Raw genomic sequence first — 20,106 nt, forward strand, 5'->3', positions numbered from 1 at the left:
TTGGGCGGCCAAAGAACCTCACCCCAGTCCTCCCCCACAGCTCACCGAAGATGAAGTTGTCCGGTCTGAAGATCTGCCGGAAGGGCCCTGAGCGCACAGAGTCCATGATGCCTGGCTCCAAATCCACCAGCACAGGGCGGGGCACATACCTGCCACCAGAGTGGGGCGGGAGGGCATGAGCGAGGGGAGGACCACGTTCCCAGGAGGGCGGTGGGGGAAGGACGGGGCTCTCACCGCAGGCCTCTTTGTAGTATACTTCCATGCGCTCCAGCTGCAGACGGCTGTCCCCATGGCAGGTGCCAGCGGAGTCGATGGCATGTTCATCAGAGATCACCTCCCAGAACTGCAAGAGAGGGGAGGGGCCAGACAGGCCAGGGCTAAGTCACGGAGCCCCAGCCCCTCTCCCACCCCCATCCTCACCCCCATCCCTAGGCCGCTGTGTCCCTAGGGTCCACCCCAGCGGCCTCACCAGCCACCCAGTCCCACCACGTCCCCAGCAGGGAGGCCAGGGGCCGCAATGCAGAGGACCCGCCCCCGCCCCAACCACTGCCAACATCTTCCCTGGCCACCCGGCATGCCCGAGCTGAGCCCTCAGAGCCCCGGCTGCCAACCATGGCACCAATCTGGTTCCCGCACTGCTCGGCCTGCGTGAGCACGATCTCTCTCATGGCTAAGGCGGGATCAGGGTGGCAGGAGAAACGCGAGGAGGAAGATCAGACACACAGTGACTCAGCCCGCCCTCCGCCAACGCTGAAACAGCCCCGCGCCCACCTCCCCCAGCCTCGGATTCGACTCCCAGAATAAGCAACAGCTTTACTTCCACACAGGTGTACCCACTTGTGAACCCCTTGGCGTTGAACGTCTGTTGGAGAGCTCAGGTGTCCCTGCTGTGGTCCTTTCCACGCTGGGGAAAGCTGATCGGCTGGAGAACTTCCTCCCACGTCTTTACTAAGACTCAATTCCTAGCTGACCTGAAACTGAATTTTCCTCCCATGTGGGAGGGGAGGACTCCAGTTTCCACACTTACAGAGTGCCTTTGCACCTGTCCTAGATTGATGACATATTTCTGTAATTGATGAGTCCTTCCTCTATTAGGAGATCTGTGGTTAGGAAAGGCCTTCAGTCTGTTAACAGGACTTCATTATAAGTTTTACTCTGGAGCAGTTCAAATCCACAGTAAGCTATCGGTGTTAGAGATAGGCCTCTGATTTAACTACAGTCTTCTTTTTTTTTTATTATTATTATTATTATACTTTAAGTTCTAGGGTACATGTGCATAATCTGCAGGTTTGTTACATATGTATACTTGTGCCATGTTGGTGTGCTGCACCCATCGACTCGTCAGCACCCATCAACTCGTCATTTACATCAGGTATAACTCCCAATGCAATCCCTTCCCCCTTCCCCCTCCCCATGATAGGCCCCGGTGTGTGATGTTCCCCTTCCCGAGTCCAAGTGATCTCATTGTTTAGTTCCCACCTACGAGTGAGAACATGCGGTGTTTGGTTTTCTGTTCTTGCGATAGTTTGCTGAGAATGATGGTTTCCAGCTGCATCTATGTCCCTACAAAGGACACAAACTCATCCTTTTTAATGGCTGCATAGTATTCCATGGTGTATATGTGCCACATTTTCTTAATCCAGTCTGTCACTGATGGACATTTGGGTTGATTCCAAGTCTTTGCTATTGTGAATAGTGCCGCAATGAACATACGTGTGCATGTGTCTTTATAGCAGCATGATTTATAATCCTTTGGGTATATACCCAGTAATGGGATGACTGGGTCATATGGTACTTCTAGTTCTAGATCCTTGAGGAATCGCCATACTGTTTTCCATAATGGTTGAACTAGTTTACAGTCCCACCAACAGTGTAAAAGTGTTCCTATTTCTCCACATCCTCTCCAGCACCTGTTGTTTCCTGACTTTTACATGATTGTCATTCTAACTGGTGTGAGATGGTATCTCATTGTGGTTTTGATTTGCATTTCTGATGGCCAGTGATGTCAAGCATTTTTTCATGTGTCTGTAGGCTGTATGCATGTCTTCTTTTGAGAAATGTCTGTTCATATCCTTTGCCTACTTTTTATGGGGTTGTTTTTTTCTTGTAAATTTGAGTTCTTTGTAGGTTCTGGATATTAGCCCTTTGTCAGATGAGTAGATTGCAAAAATTTTCTCCCATTCTGTAGGTTGCCTGTTCACTCTGATGGTAGTTTCTTTTGCTGTGCAGAAGCTCTTTAGTTTAATGAGATCCCATTTGTCAATTTTGGCTTTTGTTGCTGTTGCTTTTGGTGTTTTAGACATGAAGTCCTTGCCCATGCCTATGTCCTGAATGGTATTACCTAGGTTTTCTTCTAGGGTTTTTATGGTATTAGGTCTAACACTTAAGTCTCTAATCCATCTTGAATTAATTTTCGTATAAGGAGTAAGGAAAGGATCCAGTTTCAGCTTTTTACTTACGGCTAGCCAATTTTCCCAGCACCATTTATTAAATAGGGAATCCTTCTCCCATTTCTTGTTTTTCTCAGGTTTGTCAAAGATCAGATGGCTGTAGATGTGTGGTATTATTTCTGAGGGCTCTGTTCTGTTCCACTGGTCTATATCTCTGTTTTGGTACCAGTACCATACTGTTTTGGTTACTGTAGCCTTGTAGTATAGTTTGAAGTCACGTAGCGTGATGCCTCCAGCTTTGTTATTTTGACTTAGGATTGTCTTGGCAATGCGGGCTCTTTTTTGGTTCCATATGAACTTTAAAGCAGTTTTTTCCAATTCTGTGAAGAAACTCATTGGTAGCTTGATGGGGATGGCATTGAATCTGTAAATTACCTTGGGCAGTATGGCCATTTTCACGATATGGATTCTTCCTATCCATGAGCATGGTATGTTCTTCTATTTGTTTGTGTCTTCTTTTATTTCACTGCGTAGTGGTTTGTAGTTCTCCTTGAAGAGGTCCTTTACATCCCTTGTAAGTTGGATTCCTAGATATTTTATTCTCTTTGAAGCAATTGTGAATGGAAGTTCATTCATGATTTGACTCTCTGTTTGTCTGTTACTGGTATATAAGAATGCTTGTGATTTTTGCACATTAATTTTGTATCCTGAGACTTTGCTGAAGTTGCTTATCAGCTTAAGGAGATTTTGGGCTGAGATGATGGGGTTTTCTAAATATACAATCATGTCATCTGCAAACAGGGACAATTTGACTTCTTTTCCTAACTGAATACCCTTGATTTCTTTCTCTTGCCTGATTGCCCTAGCCAGAACTTCCAACACTATGTTGAATAGGAGTGATGAGAGAGGGCATCCCTGTCTTGTGCCAGTTTTCAAAGGGAATGCTTCCAGTTTTTGCCCATTCAGTATGATATTGGCTGTGGGTTTGTCATAAATAGCTCTTATTATTTTGAGATGCGTTCCATCAATACCGAATTTATTGAGAGTTTTCAGCATGAAGGGCTGTTGAATTTTGTCAAAGGCCTTTTCTGCATCTATTGAGATAATCATGTGGTTTTTGTCTTTGGTTCTGTTTATATGCTGGATTATGTTTATTGATTTGCGTATGTTGAACCAGCCTTGCATCCCAGGGATGAAGCCCACGTGATCATGGTGGATAAGCTTTTTGATGTGCTGCTGGATTCGGTTTGCCAGTATTTTATTGAGGATTTTTGCATCGATGTTCATAAGGGATATTGGTCTAAAATTCTCTTTTTTTGTGTCTCTGCCAGGCTTTGGTATCAGGATGATGTTGGCCTCATAAAATGAGTTAGGGAGCATTCCCTCTTTTTCTATTGGTTGGCTAGAGTCTTCTTCAGAGTGGGATTAGCCCTTTCACCTTTCCAGAGGACCACAGTCTCCATACAGAGTGAAGGTAATATTGGATTCTTCAAGCTAAGGATAGGTGTTGGGATATTCCTGCCGTGAAAGATGGGCCATTGTCACTGTGCAGGCTTTTAGATGACCCAAACTGAGGAGAACACCTGAGCTTCACCAGAACAACATGCAGTTGGGCCTCTTATCAGCTGGCAAAGTTGAATGTTTGCCCTCTCTGGGAAGTGACAGATGATAATAGGGACACTATATAGGTATACGTACCCCTTTCTATGTCTGAATTAGCCGTATGCAAGGAAAAACTAAAACAGTTTTCAGAGGTTCCAGGAAAATTCATAGACAAATTTGAGAGGCTAACCTTGATGTATGATCTGACCAGGCAAGATTTGCATATATTTGTGCTCACCTGCTGCGTGGTAGATAAGCAGTGTATTATGGGAGTGGCTAGAGCACATGCTAACAGGGTGGCAGCCTGCAACCAGGGACATGACACCTATCAAGTGGGGTTTCACTCTGTTGGCCAGGATGGTCTCAAACCCCTGACAACAAGTGATCTGCCCACCTTGGCCTCCCAAATTGCTGGGATTACAGGCATGAGCCACCGCTCCCAGGCACAATGAGGTTTTTAAATAATTCTAACTGATTTCTTGCTGTTGAGCAGGGAGCTGAGCAAGTTGAACAGATCATAGGCCTAAAGGAGAAGACGGAAGACAAACTCTGGAACACACGTGATTAATTACAATGGAAACCAAATCAAATTTAATAAGGCTGTACCTCTTAGTTTCAAGATGTTTCCCCTCATTTTGAAATATGGTGTTATTCCATGGAAAAGAAAACTAGTGTTTATCTCCAGAGTAAAGATCAGGGCTCCCTGCAGGGATTGATTGACTGAGAGCTATAGCTCAGGATTAAAAATCCTTCTTTTTTCCACTTATAAATTAAAATTAATTTCTAAGCCCCTATTGACTAAATGGACCCCTCTTCTTGGATAAGGACATTTCAAAGTTAACCTGAAAAGCTAGTTCAAGCCATGGGTCACACATGCCTCATTATACTCTCCTCCCTTTTGGTTTTAATTTTAATTTTTATTTTTGTGGGTACATAGTTGGTGTATATATTTATGGGGGTACAAGACATACTTTGATACAGGCATGCAATGAGTAATACGTAATTTAAAACGGGGTATCCATCCCCTCAAGCATTTATAGCTTATAACAATCCAATTATACTATTTTAGTTTTTATAAAATGTATAATTATTTTTGACTATAATCACCCTGTTATGCTATCAAATACTGTCTTACTCATTCTTTCTAACAATTTTTTGTACCCATTTCACATCCCCACTAATCCCCTGTTCCCCCACTGCCCTTCCCAGCCTCTGGTAACCATCCTTATATTCTCTATCTCTATGACATCAATTGTTTCGAATTTTAGCACCCACAAATAAGTGAAAACATGTGACATTTGTCTTTCTGTGCCTTATTTCACTTAACCTAAAGACTTTCAGGTCCATTTATGTTACTGCAAATGTCAGATTCTCATTCTTTTTTTTTTTTTTTTTTTTTTTTTTTTTTGAGGCGGAATTCTTGCTCTGTCGCCCAGGCTGGAGTGCAGTGACCGGATCTCAGCTCACTGCAAGCTCCGCCTCCCAGGTTTACGCCATTCTCCTGCCTCAGCCTCCCGAGTAGCTGGGACTACAGGCTCCTGCCACCTCGCCCGGATAGTTTTTTGTATTTTCTTAGTAGAGACGGGGTTTCACAGTGTTAGCCAGGATGGTCTCGATCTCCTGACCTCGTGATCCACCCGTCTTGGCCTCCCAAAGTGCTGGGATTACAGGCTTGAGCCACCGCGCCCGGCCTCTCATTCTTTCTTACAGCTGAATCGTACTCCATTGTGTACATGTACCACATTTTCTCCATCCAGTCATCTGTTGATGGACATTTAGGTCTCTTCCAAATCTTGGCTATTAGCAACATTTGTTTTTGACTCACTTCTGGATAAAAGCCACCTTAACTGGGGTGAAATGATATCTCATTTTGGGTTTGATTTGCATTTCCATGATGATCAGTAATGTGGAGCACCTTTTCATTTGCCTGTTTGCCATCTGTATGTCTTCTTTTCATAAATGTCCATTTAAATTTTTGTCCACTCTTTAATTGGATTACTACATTTTTTTCTATAGAATTTTTTGAACTCAATATATTGCAGTGTATTAGTCTGTTCCTGCACTGCTATAAAAAAAAAAACTGAGACTGGGTTATGTATCTATTTACTTATTGAGATGAAATCTTGCTCTGTCACCCAGGCTGGAGTGCACTGGCACGATCTTGGTTCACTGCAACCTCTACCTCCTGGGTTCAAGCAATTCTCTGCCTCAGCCTCTTGAGTAGCTGGGATTGCAGGCATCTGCCACTATGCCCAGCTAAGTTTTTGTATTTTCAGTAGAGATGGGGCTTCACCATCTTGGCCGGGCTGGTCTTGAACTCCTGACCTTCTGATCCACCCGCCTCAGCCTCCCAAAGCACTGGGATTACAGGCATGAGCCACTATGCCTGGCAAGACTGGGTAATTTATAAAGGAAATATGTTTAACTGAGTCACAGTTCCACATGGCTGGGGAGGCCTCAGGAAACTTACAATCACGGCAGATGGAGAAGTAGGCACCTCTTCCATGACAGCAGGCAAGACAGCATGTATGTGAAGCAAAGAGGGAAGAGCCCCTTATAAAACCATCAGATCTCATGATAACTCACTCATTATCAGAAGAACAGCATGGGGGAAACCACCCCCATGATCCAATCACCTGCTACCAGGTCTCTCCCTCAACACCTGGGGATTACAATTCAATATGAAATTTGGATGGGGACACAAAGCCTAACCATATCATGTAGCTATTAATTGCTTTTCAGATGGGTAATTTACAAATATTTTTTCCCATTCTGTGTGTTTTCTCTTCGCTTTGTTTATTGTTTCCTTCACTTTAAAAAAGCTTTCTGACTTGCTGTAATTCCATTTGTCCATGTTTGCTTCGGTCGTCTGTGCTTATGGGGCATTATTTAAGAAATTTTTGCCCAAACCAATGCCCTAAAGAGTTTCCCCAATGTTTTCTTGTAAAATTTTGATAGTTTGAGGTGTTAGATTTAAGTCTTTTATTTATTTTAATTTGATTTTTGCATGTGGCAAGAAATAAGGTTCTAGTTTCATTCTTGTGCCTATGGCTTGTCAGTTTTCCCAGCCCTATTTGCTACAGAAATGGTCTTATTTTTTGTTGTATGTTCTTGACACTTTTGTTGAAAATAAGTTTAGTTTAGCTGTATGAGTTTGCTTCTAAGTTCTCTATTTCATTCCATTTGTCTTTATGTCTTTTTATTCTAGTGTCAAGTTGTTTTAATTACTATAGCTTGATAGTATAATTTAAAACCAGGTAATGGGATTCCTCCAGTTTTGGTTTATATACTCAGCATAGCTTTGACTATTATGGTGTTTTGTAGTTCCATATATATTTCAGTTTTTTTTTTTCTATTTCTGTGAGGAATGTCATTGTTATTTTGACAGAGATGGCATGAAATGTATAGCTTGCTTTGGATCATATGGACATTTTTTAAAATACTGATTCTTCCAATCTGTGCACATAGAAATATCTTTCCATTTTTTTTGTGTGTGTTCTCTTTCATTTCTTTTACCAGTGTTTTACATTTTTAATTGTTGAAAACTTTTTATTTCTTTGGTAAATTCCCACACAGTTTATTTGTGGCTATTGTAAATAGGATTACTCTTTTGAATTCTTTTTCAGTTTGTTTACTGTTGGCATATAGAAATCCTACTGATTTGTATATGTTGATTTTGTATTTTGCAAATTTACTCGAGTTATTACTTCTAATAGTTTTTTGGTGGATATATTAGGCCATTCTCACATTGCTGTAAAAATAATCAGTGACTGGTTAATTTATAAAGGAAATAGGTTTAATTGGCTCATGGTTCTACAGGCTGTACAGAAAGCATAGCACTGGCATCTGCTTCTGGTGAAGCCTCTGACAACTGACAAGGTGAAAAATAAATCCAGTGCTTGCACATCCCATGGTAAGTGCAAAGGCCAGGGGGAAGTGCTACACACACTTGTAGATAACCAGCTCTCATGAAAACTTACTATTGTGAGAATGTCACCAAAGGAAATGATGCCAAACTGTTCATGGAAATCCTGCCCTCATGATTCAATCACCTCCCCACTAGGCCCACTTACAACATTAAGGATTATATTTCAATGTAAGATTTTGGTGGGAACACACACCCAAACTATATCATTTGGCTCTGGCCATTCTAAATCTCATATCCTTCTCATATATCAAAATACAATCATGACTTCCCAATAATCCCCAAATTCTTAACTCATTTCAACCTTAACTCAAAAGTCGAAAGTCTCATCTAAGACAAAGCTAGTTTATTCCTCCTATAAGCCTGTAAAATAAAAAACAAATTAGGTACTTCCAAGATACAAATGGGGCATAGGCATTGGGTAAATACTCCTATTCTAAAAGGAAGAAATCAGCTAAAAGAAAGAGGCCACAGGACCCATGCAAGTCTGAAACCCAGAAGGGCAGTTATTGAATTGTAAGGCTCCAAAATAATTATTTTTGACTCTATGTCCCATTTCCAGGGCACACTAATGCCTTGAGACGTTTAGACCTTGTGGCTTTGCATTGTTCAGCCCATAGAGCTGCTCTCATGGGCTGGTATTGTGTTCCTCTGGCCGGTTTTGTGTGCTTCTGGTTTTTCCAGGTGCAAGGTGCAAGCTGTAGCTAGATCTACCATTCTGGGGTCTGGAGGATAGTGATCCTCTCCTCACAGATCTACTAGGCCACGCCCCATTGGGGAGCTAACATGGGGATTGTAACCCTACATTTCTTCTCTGCATTGTTTTAGTAGAGGTTCTCCATGAGGGCTGCACCCCTGCAGCATGCTTCTGCCTGCACACCCTGGCTTTGTTATACATTCTTTGAGGTAAAGGTGGAGGCTCCCAAGTCTCAACTCTTGCATTTTGTACACTCTCAGGCCTAACACCATATGAAAGCTACCAAGGCTTATGGCTTGCACCCTCTGAAGTAGTGACTGGAGTTGTAACTGGGCCAATTTGTGCTACATCTGGTGCTGGAGCACTGGCCAGGATGCAGGGAGCCACGTTCCAAGGCTACCCAAGGCAGCAGCTCCTGGGCCTGATCCCAGAAACTATTCTCTTCTTTTAGACTTCAGGGCCTGTGATGCGGGGCTGCTTTTTAGATTTCTAAAATGCCTTCAATTCCTCTTTCCCATTGTCTTGCTATCAACACTTGCTTTTATTTTTAAGGTTATAAAAATATGTTTAACAAGTGATTGCTCCACAGCCTGCTTGAGTTCCTCTCTTATAAAAGCTTTTTATTTTTTCTGCCACATGACTAGGCTACAAAGTTTTCAAGCTTTTACATTATGCTTCCCTTGTAAGTAAAAGTAAGTTACAACTTTTTTTTTTTTCTCCAACATGTGAGCATAGGTTGTTAGTAACAGCCAGGCCACATCTTGAATGCTTTGCTGCTTAGACATTTTCCCAACAGAAATCCTAAATCATCACTTTCTTTTTTTTTTTTTTTGAGACGGAGTCTCGCTCTGTCACCCAGGCTGGAGTGCAGTGGCCGGATCTCAGCTCACTGCAAGCTCCGCCTCCCAGGTTTACACCATTCTCCTGCCTCAGCCTCCCAAGTAGCTGGGACTACAGGCTCCCGCCACATCGCCCGGCTAGTTTTTTTGTATTTTTTTAGTAGAGACGGGGTTTCACCGTATTAGCCAGGATGGTCTCGATCTCCTGACCTCATGATCCGCCCGTCTCGGCCTCCCAAAGTGCTGGGATTATAGGCTTGAGCCACCCGCGCCCGGCCCATCACTTTCAAATTCAAACTTTTATATATCCCTAGGGCATGACAGAAATTCAGTCAACCACTTTGTTAAGACAACATGAATGACCTTTGCTTCGGTCCTAAGTTTCTAATTTTCATCTGAGACCTCCTCAGCTCAGCCTTCACTGTCCAGATCACTACCAGCATTTTGGTCACAGCCATTCAACCAGTCTCTAAGAACATCTCAACTTTCCCTCATTTTTCTATCTTCTTCTGAGTCCTGCAAACTCTTCCAACCTCTGCCTGTTTACCCAATTACAAAGCTGGTTCCACATTTTCAGGTATTCTTATAACAATTTTCCACTCCTTTGTGCCAATTTTCTGTATTAAGCTTTTTTTTCATCACTATAAGTACCTGAGACTGGGTGGGAGGTTTAAGTGGCTCATGATTCTACAAGCTGTAGAGAAGACAGCACTGGCATGCACTTCTGGGAAGGCCTCTGGAAGTTTACGGTCATGGCAGAAGTTGAAGCAGAATCTTGCACATCACAGGGCAAAAAGCAGGAGCAAAAAACAGAGGGGCGAGTTGTTACACACTTTTAAATAACCAGATCTTATGGGAACTCACTCACTATCATGAGTATAGTACCAAATGGGATGGTGCTAAGACATTTATGAGTAATCCACCCTGATGGTTAAATTGCCTTTCACCAGGTCCACCTCCAACATTGCGAATTAAAATATGAGATTTGGGAGGGGACATACATTCAAACCCTATCAGAGGAGTCTTTATGTTTTTCCAAATATAAGATTATGTCATTGGCAAAAACAATAATTTGACTTCTTTTCCAAATGGGATGACTTTTATTGCTTTCTCTTGTCTGACTGCTTCAGATAGGACTTTCAGAATTATGTTGAATAACAGTGGTAAAAGTGGATATTCTTGTCATCTTCCAGATTTTAGAGGAAAGGCTTTTAGCTTTTCCCCACTTAGTAAGATACTAGCTGTGGGTCTGTCATATATGACTTTTAATATGTTGAGATATGTTCATTCCATACCCAGTTTTCAATGGGCTTTTTATTATTAAAGAATATTAAATTTTATCAAATATTTTTTAGCATAATGGAAATGATTATATGGATTTTGTCTTTTTTTTTTTTTTTTTTTTTTTTTTGAGACAAAGTCTTCCTCTGTCACCCAGGCTGGAGTGCAATGGCATGATCTCGGCTCACTGCAACCTCTGCCTCCTGGGTTCAAGTGATTTTCCTGCCTCAGCCTTCCGAGTAGCTGGGATTACAGGTGCCCACCACTGCACCTGGCTAATTTTTTTATTTTTAGTAGAGATGGGATTTCGCCATGTTGGCTAGGCTGGGTTTGAACTCCTGAACTCAGGTGATCTGCCCACCTCAGCTTCCAAAAGTGCTGGGATTACAGGCATGAGCCATTGAGCCCGGCCCCTTCATTCTGTTTATATATCACATTGATTGATTTGCATGTTGAACCATCCTTGCATCCCTGGGATAAATTCCACTTGGTCATTATGAATTACCTATTTAGGTATTGTTTAATTCAGTTTGCTAGTTTGTTTTACAAATTTTTGCATCAATATTCTCAAATATGGGCCTGTAGTTTGTTTTTTTTTTAATGTGTCTTTGCCTTGTTTTGATATCAGTGTAATACTAGTCTCAAAGAATGAGTTTGGAAATGTTCTTTCCTTCTCTATTTTTCAGTCTGGTCCTACAGCCTTTTTTTTTTTATTATGGCTTTAATTTTGTTACCTGTTATTGGTCTGTTCAGGTTTTGGATTTTTTTCCCATTTCACTCTTGGTAAGTTGTGTATGTGTAAGAATTAATTTCCTCTAGGTTTTCTAATTTGTTGGCAAATAATTACTCATAGTGGCCACTAATGATCCTTTGATTTTCTGAAGTGTTACTTGTAATGTCTCCTTTTCCACCTCTGATTTTATTAATTTGTATCTTTTCTGTTTTTTGCCTAGCCTGCCTAAATATTTGTCAACTGTTTTACTTTTCAAAAAATCAACTTTTTGTTTCATTGATCTTTTGCATTGTTTTCTTCATTTTATTTCTGCTCTAATTTTTAATATTTCTTTTCTTCTAATTTTGAGTTTGGTTTGGCCTTTTTATTCTAGTTAATTAAGATGTATTGTTAGGTTATTTGCAGTTTTTCTGTTTTTTATATAAGCACTTACAGTTATAAATTTTCCTTTCATAATAGTACCTCTTTTACCGTATTCCATAGGTTTTGCTATGCTATGTTTCTATTAGCATTTGTTTCAAGAAATTTTTCCATTTTCTTTTTAACATTTTTATTGACCTTCTGATCATTCAAGAGCATACTGTTTAATGTCCAAATGTTTGTATAGTTTCTGAAATTCATTTTTTAATTGATTTCTAGTTTGTTCCATTGTGGTCAGAGAAAATGCTTGATATTATTTCAATTATTTGAATGTTTTTAGACTTGTTACTTAACTTATGGTCTATCCTTGAAAATAATCCATGTGCAGAGAAGAAGAATGTGTATTCTGCAGCTGTTGGATGAAATTTTCTGTAAATATCTATTAGGTTCATTTGTTATATAGTGCAGATTAAGTCTGATGTTTCTTTGTTGATTTTCTGTCTGGAAGGTCTATCCAATGACTAAAGTAGGGTGTTGAAGTGTCCAGCCATTATTGTATTGATGTCTCTTTCTTTAGGTCTTATAATATTTGCTTCATTTATCTAGGTGCTTTAGTGTTGGGTGCATATATATTTCCAATTTTTCCTCTTGATGAATTGATCTCTTTATTATTATATAATGACCTTCTTAACATCTTCTTATAGTCTTTTGTTGAAATCTATTTTTGTCTGGTATAAGTAAAGCTATCTCTGCTCTTTTTTGGTTTCTATTGGCATGGAATAACTTTTTCCATCCTTTTATTTTCAGTCTAAATGTATCTTTATAGGTAAAGTATTTTTTTTGTAGGTCACAGATTATTATCTTGCTTCTCTATCCATTCATCCACTATTTGTCTTTTGATTGGAGTATTCAGTTGATTTACATCCAATGTTATTATTGGTAAGCACTAACTCCTGCCACTTTGTTACTTGTTTTCTGATTGATTTTTGTCCTCTCATCATTCTTTTCTTTCTTCCTGTCTTCCTTTTAGTGAAGGTGATTTCTCTTTTAATATTATCTAATTTCTTGCTTTTTACTTTTTGTATATCTGTGTACGTTTTTTGATTTGAAATTACCATGAGGCTTGAATATAATATCTTATAACATCATTTTAGACTGTGGAAAATTTAACATTGATTGCATAAACAAAGAAACAAGCAAAGAAACTAATAAAAACTCTACACTTTAATTCCACTGCCATTATTTTAAACTTTTTGTTGTTTCTCTTCCTTCCCTATTTTACTGTCTATGTCTTGGAAATATGTTGTAGTTATTTTTTATTGGTTTATTGTTTATTCTTTCTATTTGAGATTTTGGCACACCATAATTACCATGTTATAATATTCTGTTTTTCCATGTGCTATTACTAGTGAGTTTTGTACCTTCAGATGATTCCTTATTGCTCACTCACTTTTTTTCTTTTAGGTTGAGAACTCCCTTTAGCATTTCTTGTAGGACAAGTCTGGTGTTAATGAAATACCTCAGTTTTTGTTCGTTGGGAAAAGTTCTTATTTCTCCATCAAGTTTAAAGGACTTTTTGCCAGACACATTATTCTAAAGTAAAAGTCTTTTTTTTTTTTTCCTTCAGCTTTTTAAATATGTCATGCCACTCTCTCAGCCTGTAAATTTTCCCCTGAAAAGTCTGCTGTCAGATGTATCGGAGTTCCATTGAACATTATTTGTGTATCTTCTCTCGCTGCTTTTAGAATCATTTCTTTATCCTTAACCTTTGCGCAGTGGCTCAAGCCTGTAATCCCAGTACTTTGGGAGGCCGAGGCGGGTGGATCACGAAGTCAGGAGATCGAGACCATCCTGGCTAACATGGTGAAACCCCGTCTCTACTAAAAATACAAAAAACTAGCCGGGCGTGGTGGCGGGCGCCTGTAGTCCCAGCTACTCCGAGGCTGAGGCAGGAGAATGGCGTAAACCCGGGAGGCGGAGCTTGCAGTGAGCCGAGATCGCGCCACTGCACTCCAGCCTGGGTGACACAGCGAGACTCCGTCTCAAAAAAAAAAAAAATCAATCAATAAAAATGTAAAGGCTGAGTGCAGTGGCTCACGCCTATAATCCCAATCATTTGGGAAGCAGAGGAGGGTGGATCACTTGAGGTCAGAAGTTAGAGATCAGCCTGACCAACATGGTGAAACACCATCTCTACTAAAAATACAAAATTAGCCAGGCATGCTGGTGCACACCTGTATTCCCAGCTACTCAGGAGGCTGAGGCAGGAGAATTGCTTGAACCCAGGAGGCAGAGTTTGCAGTGAGCCAAGATCGGGACATTGCACTTCAGCCTGGGCAACAGGAGCTAAACTCTGTCTCAAAAAACAAAAAAAAATTTTAATTAAAGAAAGAAAAAAAAAAAAAAAAAAAAAACGCCAGGCGTGGTGGCTCAGGCCTGACTGCAATCCCAGTACTTTGGGAGGCCGAGGCAACTGGATCACTTGAGGTCAGGAGTTCGAGACCTGCCTGGCCAACACAGTGAAACCCCACCTCTACTAAAAATACAAAATTAGCCTGGCATGGTAATGCAGGCCTGTAATCCCAGCTACTCAGGACGCTGATGCAGGAGAAGTGCTTGAACCCGGGAGGTGGAGGTTGCAGTGAGCTGAGATCACACCACTGCAGTCCAGCCTGGGCAACAAAGTGAGACTCCTTGTCAGAAAAAGAAAAGAGGCTTGGCTCAGTGGCTCATGCGTGTAATTCCAACACTTTGGGAGGCCAAGGCAGGTGGATCACAAGGTCAGAAGTTCAAGACCAGCCTGGCCAAGATGGTGAAACCCCATCTCTACTAAAAATACAAAAAAATTAGCTGGGCTTTGTGGCAGGTGCCTGTAATCCCAGCTATTGGGGAGGCTGAGACGGATAATTGCTTCAACCCAGGAGGTGGAGGTTACAGGGAGCTGAAATCGCGCCACTGCACTCCAGCCTGGGGACAGAGCAAGACTCCAAAAACAAATGAAAAAAAAAAAAAAAGATAAGAAAAGACACCGCAGGGCCATATGGGTTTACAGCTCAGTATAAAGTAACCCTAATGAAATCTGAGTTTATTTAAAATGGTCAAGGTCAAGGAAAAAAAAAAAGAGTAGTGACTTTCTTCAATTAATTTTATGGTATAATGTCAAAGCTTGATATAGTTAATACATGTCAACTAACTTAGGATGAGAATGTTTATAAAACAGATGTCATTTTATGTACCATTACAAATATACTGCAAATTAAACAGACTTTCTCAACAAAAGAAAAACTGTTGTTGAGGACTTCACTTCCATTAGACGCATACATTTGTTTTTCCTTTTTGAGACAAGGTCTCGCTCTGTTGCCTAGGCTAGAGTGCAGTGGCGTGAGCATGATAATGTGCCTACTTTTCCATTTTCCTGTGTTCTTTCCACTATGTTACCAAATAAACTTTAAAACACCGAGCACTGGCCAGGCGAAGTGGCTCACGCCTGTAATCCCAGCACTTTTGGTGGCCGAGGTGGGTGGATCACCTGATGAGGTTGGGAGTTCAAGACCAGCCTGACCAACATAAGAGAAACCCCACCTCTACTAAAAATACAAAATTAGCCGGGCGTGGAGGCACATGCCAGTAATCTCAGCTACTGGCGGGGGCTGAGGCAGGAGAATCGCTTGAACCCAGGAGGCGGAGGTTGCAGTGAGCAGAGATCGCACCACTGCACTCCAGCCTCGGAAACAAGAGTGAAACTCCGTCTCAAAACAACAACAGCAGCAGCAACAAAAAACACGAGCACTGATCAGGGGCGCCTGTTTCCTCGGCCTCAGGCTGTGGCGCCTGCCAGTCCCCACCTCGGTGTTCCTCCTCTTCTCCTGGTACCAGGGTCTCTCTCAAGAAACAAACGCGCATTAGTAACCGGCATCTTGGCCTGCGCTGCGGGTGACCCGCTCAAGCCTCCATGAAGGGACGCTAGTTCAAAGTGAAGTCCGGATACAAACAGCCCGAAGGGAAACGCGGGCACGCCCGCTCCGCTGTACTCACAGTGGGGCAGGAAGCCTTTTCTTCACTTTTGCCTTGGTGGCCCCAGGTGTCCTGGAGCTGCAGCAGCGTCTCGCTCTCCTCACTGCGGACGTGACCCGAGGTGCCCCCAAGTGTCCTGAAGCCGCGGCCCCTCCTGGTTAGGTCCTGAGGAGAGAAAGCTTCGTCTTCACAGTGGATGCCCCAGGAAGCCGCCGTGTGGATCGGTCACGGTTCAGGCGTGCAGCGCTCCAGGTTTGGCAGGGCTGGGCGCCCCCTCGCGGCAACTCTGGAGCATCTCTGAAAATCAGCGCCTGAATTTTTCCAGATAGCAAGCAAAGATGATGACTAGTTCACGCCTGTAATCCCAGCGCTTTGGGAAGCCGAGGCGGGAGGATCACTTGAGGTCAGGAGTTCGAGACCAACCTGGCCAATATGGTGAAACCCCTGTCTCTACTAAAAGTACAAAAAAATTAGCAGGGCGTCGTGGCGCACACTTGTATTCCCAGCTAATCAGGAGGCTGACGCAGGAGAATCGCTTGAACACGACAGGTGGAGGTTGCAGTGAGCCGAGTTCACGCCATTGCACTCCAGCCTGGGCAACAAGAGCGAAACTCCCATTAAACAAACAAACAAACAAAAAAAACACCAAGCACTGATCCAGGGGCGCCTGTTTCCCCAGTCTCAGGCTGTGACGCCTGCCAGTCCCCAGCCTCCCAACCTCCCGACCGCCTGACGGCGTCTCCGCGTTCCCCCTGGTGCCGTTCTCTGGGTACCAGGGTCTCTGCCCAGAAACAAGCTCGCATCTGTAACTCACATCTTGGCCTGCGCTGGGGGTAAGCCGCCCAAGCCTCCAAGAAGGGACGCTCGTACAAAGTGAGGTCTGGGTACAAACGGCCCGACCAGAAACGTGGCCGCTCTCGCTCCGCTGCACTCAAAGCGGGGGCGGGAGGCCTTTTCCTTCGCCTGGGCAGTCCCAGGTGTCCCAGAGCTGCAGCAGCGTCTCCCTGTCCTCACCGCGGACGCAAACCCAGGTGTCCCCAGGTCTCCCGAAGCCGCCGCGGCCCCTCCTGGGTGGGTCCTGAGAGGAAGCTCTGTCCTCACAATGGACGCCTCAAGACGCCGCCATGCGGATCAGACGCGGTTCGCAGGGCCAGGCGCCCCGTCGCATCAGCTCTGGGGAATCTCTGAAAATCAGCGCCCGGATTTTTCCAGGCCCTGATTCTGGAAATTTCAACTGAAATGGAGACCACCATCCCGTGTCTTGACCCAAATGCATGGAGATACCAATCAAAGAAGTTGGCCAGTTCACGCCTGTAATCCCAGCACTCTGGGAGGCCGAGGTGGGCAGATCACTTGAGGTCAGGAAATCGAGCCCATTCTGGCCAACATGGTGAAAGCCCATCTCTACTAAAAATACAAAACTTATCTGGGTGTGGTGGCACACGCCTGTAGTCCCATCTATTCTGGAGGCTGAGGCAGGAGAATCCCTTGAACCCGGGAGGCAGAGGTTGCAGTGAGCTGAGTTTGCGCCAGCGCACACAAGCCTGGCGACACAGCAAGACTCAGTATCAAAAAAAAAAAGAAAGAAAGAAAGAAAAAAGAAAAGAAAGAAAAAGAAAAAGGAAGGAGAAAAGAAAAGGAAAAGAGAAAAGGAGAAAGAGACCCCAGGCTACGTGCAGTGGCTCACACCTGTAATCCCAGGCGTGGGAATTTTTTTTTTTTTGGAGACAGTTTTTTGCTCTTATTGCCCAGGCTGGAGTGCAATGGCACGATCTAGGCTCACTGCAACCTCCACCTTCCAGGTTCAAACGATTCTCCTGCCGCAGCCTCCCGAGTAGCTGGGATTACAGGCACGTGCCACCATGCACACCTAATTTCTATATTTTTAGTAGAGACCGGGTTTCGCCATGTTTAACAGGCTGGTCTCGAACTTCTGATCTCAGGTGATCCCCACGTGCCAAGGCTTCACAAAGTACTGGGATGACAGGTGTGAGCCATGGTGCCTGTCCAAGAAATTTTTTTTAAATTAGCTGTGCATGGTGGCTGGTGCCTATACTCCTAACTCCTTGGGAGGCTGAAGTCGGAGGATTGCTGGAGCCCAGGAGGCTGAGGCTGCAGTGAGCTGTGATCACGCCACTGCACTACAGCCTGGTGACAGAGTAAGACCTTCTCTCTTAAAACAAAACAATCACGCCTGTAATCCCAGCACTTTGGGAGGCTGAGACGGGTGGATCACGAGGTCAGAAGATCGAGACCATCCTGGCTAACACGGTGAAACCCCGTCTCTACTAAAAATACAAAAAAATTAGCTGGGCATGGTGGTGGGCGCCAGTAGTCCCAGCTACCCTGCAGGCTGAGGGAGGAGAATGGCGTGAACCCGAGAGGCGCAGCTTGCAGTGAGCCAAGGTCTTGACTCCGTCTCAAAAAATAAAAATAAAAAAAAAGGCAGGTTGTGGTGGCTCACGCCTGTAACCCCAGAACTTTGGGAGGCAGAGGCGGGTGGATCAACTGAGGTCAGGAGTTCGAGACCAGCCTGGCCCACATGAGGAAACCCTATCTCCACTAAAAATACAAAAATTAGCTGGATGTGGTGGTGAGCGCCTGTAATCCTGGCTACTCAGGAGGCCGAGGCAGGAGAATCGCTTGAACCCGGGAAGCGGAGGTTGCAGTGAGCCAAGATCGCACCGCTACACTTCAGCCTGGGCGGCAGGGCAAGACTCTGTCTCAAAAAAAAAAAAAAAAAAAAAAAAAAAGGAAGAAAGAAAAAGAAAAAAGAAGATGGCCAGTAGACAAAACTCAATTTATTTTCTTTCTTTTCTTTTTAAGAGACAGAGTCTCGCTTTGGCGCCCAGACTGGAGTGCAGTGGCGTGAGCATGATAATGTGCTACTTTTCCATTTTCCTGTGTTGTGTCCACTACGTTAACAAATGAGCCTTAAAACACCGAGCACTGGCCAGGAGAGGTGGCTCACGCCTGTAATCCCAGCACTCTGGGAGGCTAAGGCAGGTGGATTGCCTGAGGTCAGGAGTTCGAGACCAGACTGGCCAACATGGTGAAACCCGTCTCTACTAAAAAATAGAAAAAAATTAACTGGGCATGGTGGCGGTTCCCTGTAATTCCAGCTACTCGGGAGGCTGAGGCGGTAGAATAGCTTGAACCCGGGAGGCAGAGGTTGCAGTGAGCCGAGATCGCGCCATTGTACTGCAGCCTGGGCAACAAGAGCGAAACTCCGTCTCAAAAACACACACACACACAAAAACCGAGCACTGATGAGAGGGCGTCTGTTTCCTCCTCAGGCTGTGGCGCCTGCCAATCCCCAAACTCCCGACCGCCCGACAGCCCAACGGCGTCTCCCCGTTCCTCCTCTTCTCCCGGTACTAGGGTCTCCCTCCAGAAACAAGCTCGCATCCCTAAGCGGCATCTTGGCCAGCGCTGCGGGTGACCCGCCCAAGCCTGCACGAAGGGACGCTTGTACAAAGTGAGGTCGGGGTACAAACGGCCCGACGGGAAATGCGGCCGCGCTCGCTCCGCTGCACTCACAGCGGGGACAGGAAGCCGTTTTCTCACCTTCTCCTCGGCGGTCCCAGGTGTTCCAGAGCTGCAGCAGCGTCTCCTCACAGAGGAAGCGGCCCCAGGTGTCCCGAAGCCGCGGCCCCTCCTGGGTGGGTCTTGAGGAAAGGAAACTCTGTCCTCACTGTGGACGCCCCAGGACGCCGCCGTGAGGTTCGGACTCGGTTCGCGCGCGCGGCGCTCCGGGTCTGGCAGGGCCGGGCGCCCCCTCGCGGCAGCTCTGGAGAATCTCTGAAAATCACCCTCTGGATTTTTCCAGGCTGAGATTTTGGGAATTTCAACTGAAATAGAGCCGGCCATCCCGTGCCTTGACCGGAACGCAATGAGCTAGTAATAAAAGAAAATGACCAGTTCACGCCTGTAATTCCAGCACTTTGGGAGGCTGAGGCGGGCGGATCACTTGAGGTCAGGAGTTCGAGACCAGCCTGGCCAACATGGTGAACCCTTGTCTCTACTAAAAATACAAAAACAAGCAGGCGTGATGGCGTGTGCCTGTAGTCCCAGCTACTCGGGCGGCTGAGGCAGGAGAATCGCTTGAACTCGGGAGGCGGAGGTTGTAGTGAGCCGAGATTGTGCCACTGCATTCCAGCCTGCGCAACAGAACAAGACTCCGTCTCAGAAAAAAAAAAAGAAAAGAAAAGAAAAAGAAGATGACCAGTAGACAAAACTCAATTTATTTTATTTGTATTCTTTTT

At 44.2% G+C, this 20,106-nt stretch overlaps 1 long non-coding RNA gene across 2 annotated transcripts in view; it reads right to left on the reverse strand.

The window, feature by feature from the left end:
- The window catches only part of LOC126963151 (uncharacterized), a 67,892-nt gene extending 48,321 nt beyond the window's left edge, over nucleotides 1-19,571 (reverse strand). For both annotated transcript variants that reach the window (XR_007728965.1, XR_007728964.1), the window contains exons 1-5: nucleotides 19,409-19,571; nucleotides 15,863-16,433; nucleotides 10,105-10,227; nucleotides 235-343; nucleotides 46-149 (exon numbers count right to left, since the gene is read on the reverse strand). This is a non-coding gene — a long non-coding RNA (uncharacterized LOC126963151). The remainder of the gene's footprint in view (nucleotides 1-45; nucleotides 150-234; nucleotides 344-10,104; nucleotides 10,228-15,862; nucleotides 16,434-19,408) is intronic.
- Nucleotides 19,572-20,106: the final 535 nt, after the last annotated feature.

The sequence above is a fragment of the Macaca thibetana genome, chromosome 9 (assembly GCF_024542745.1).
Source record: "Macaca thibetana thibetana isolate TM-01 chromosome 9, ASM2454274v1, whole genome shotgun sequence".
Taxonomy (NCBI): Eukaryota; Metazoa; Chordata; class Mammalia; order Primates; family Cercopithecidae; genus Macaca; species Macaca thibetana.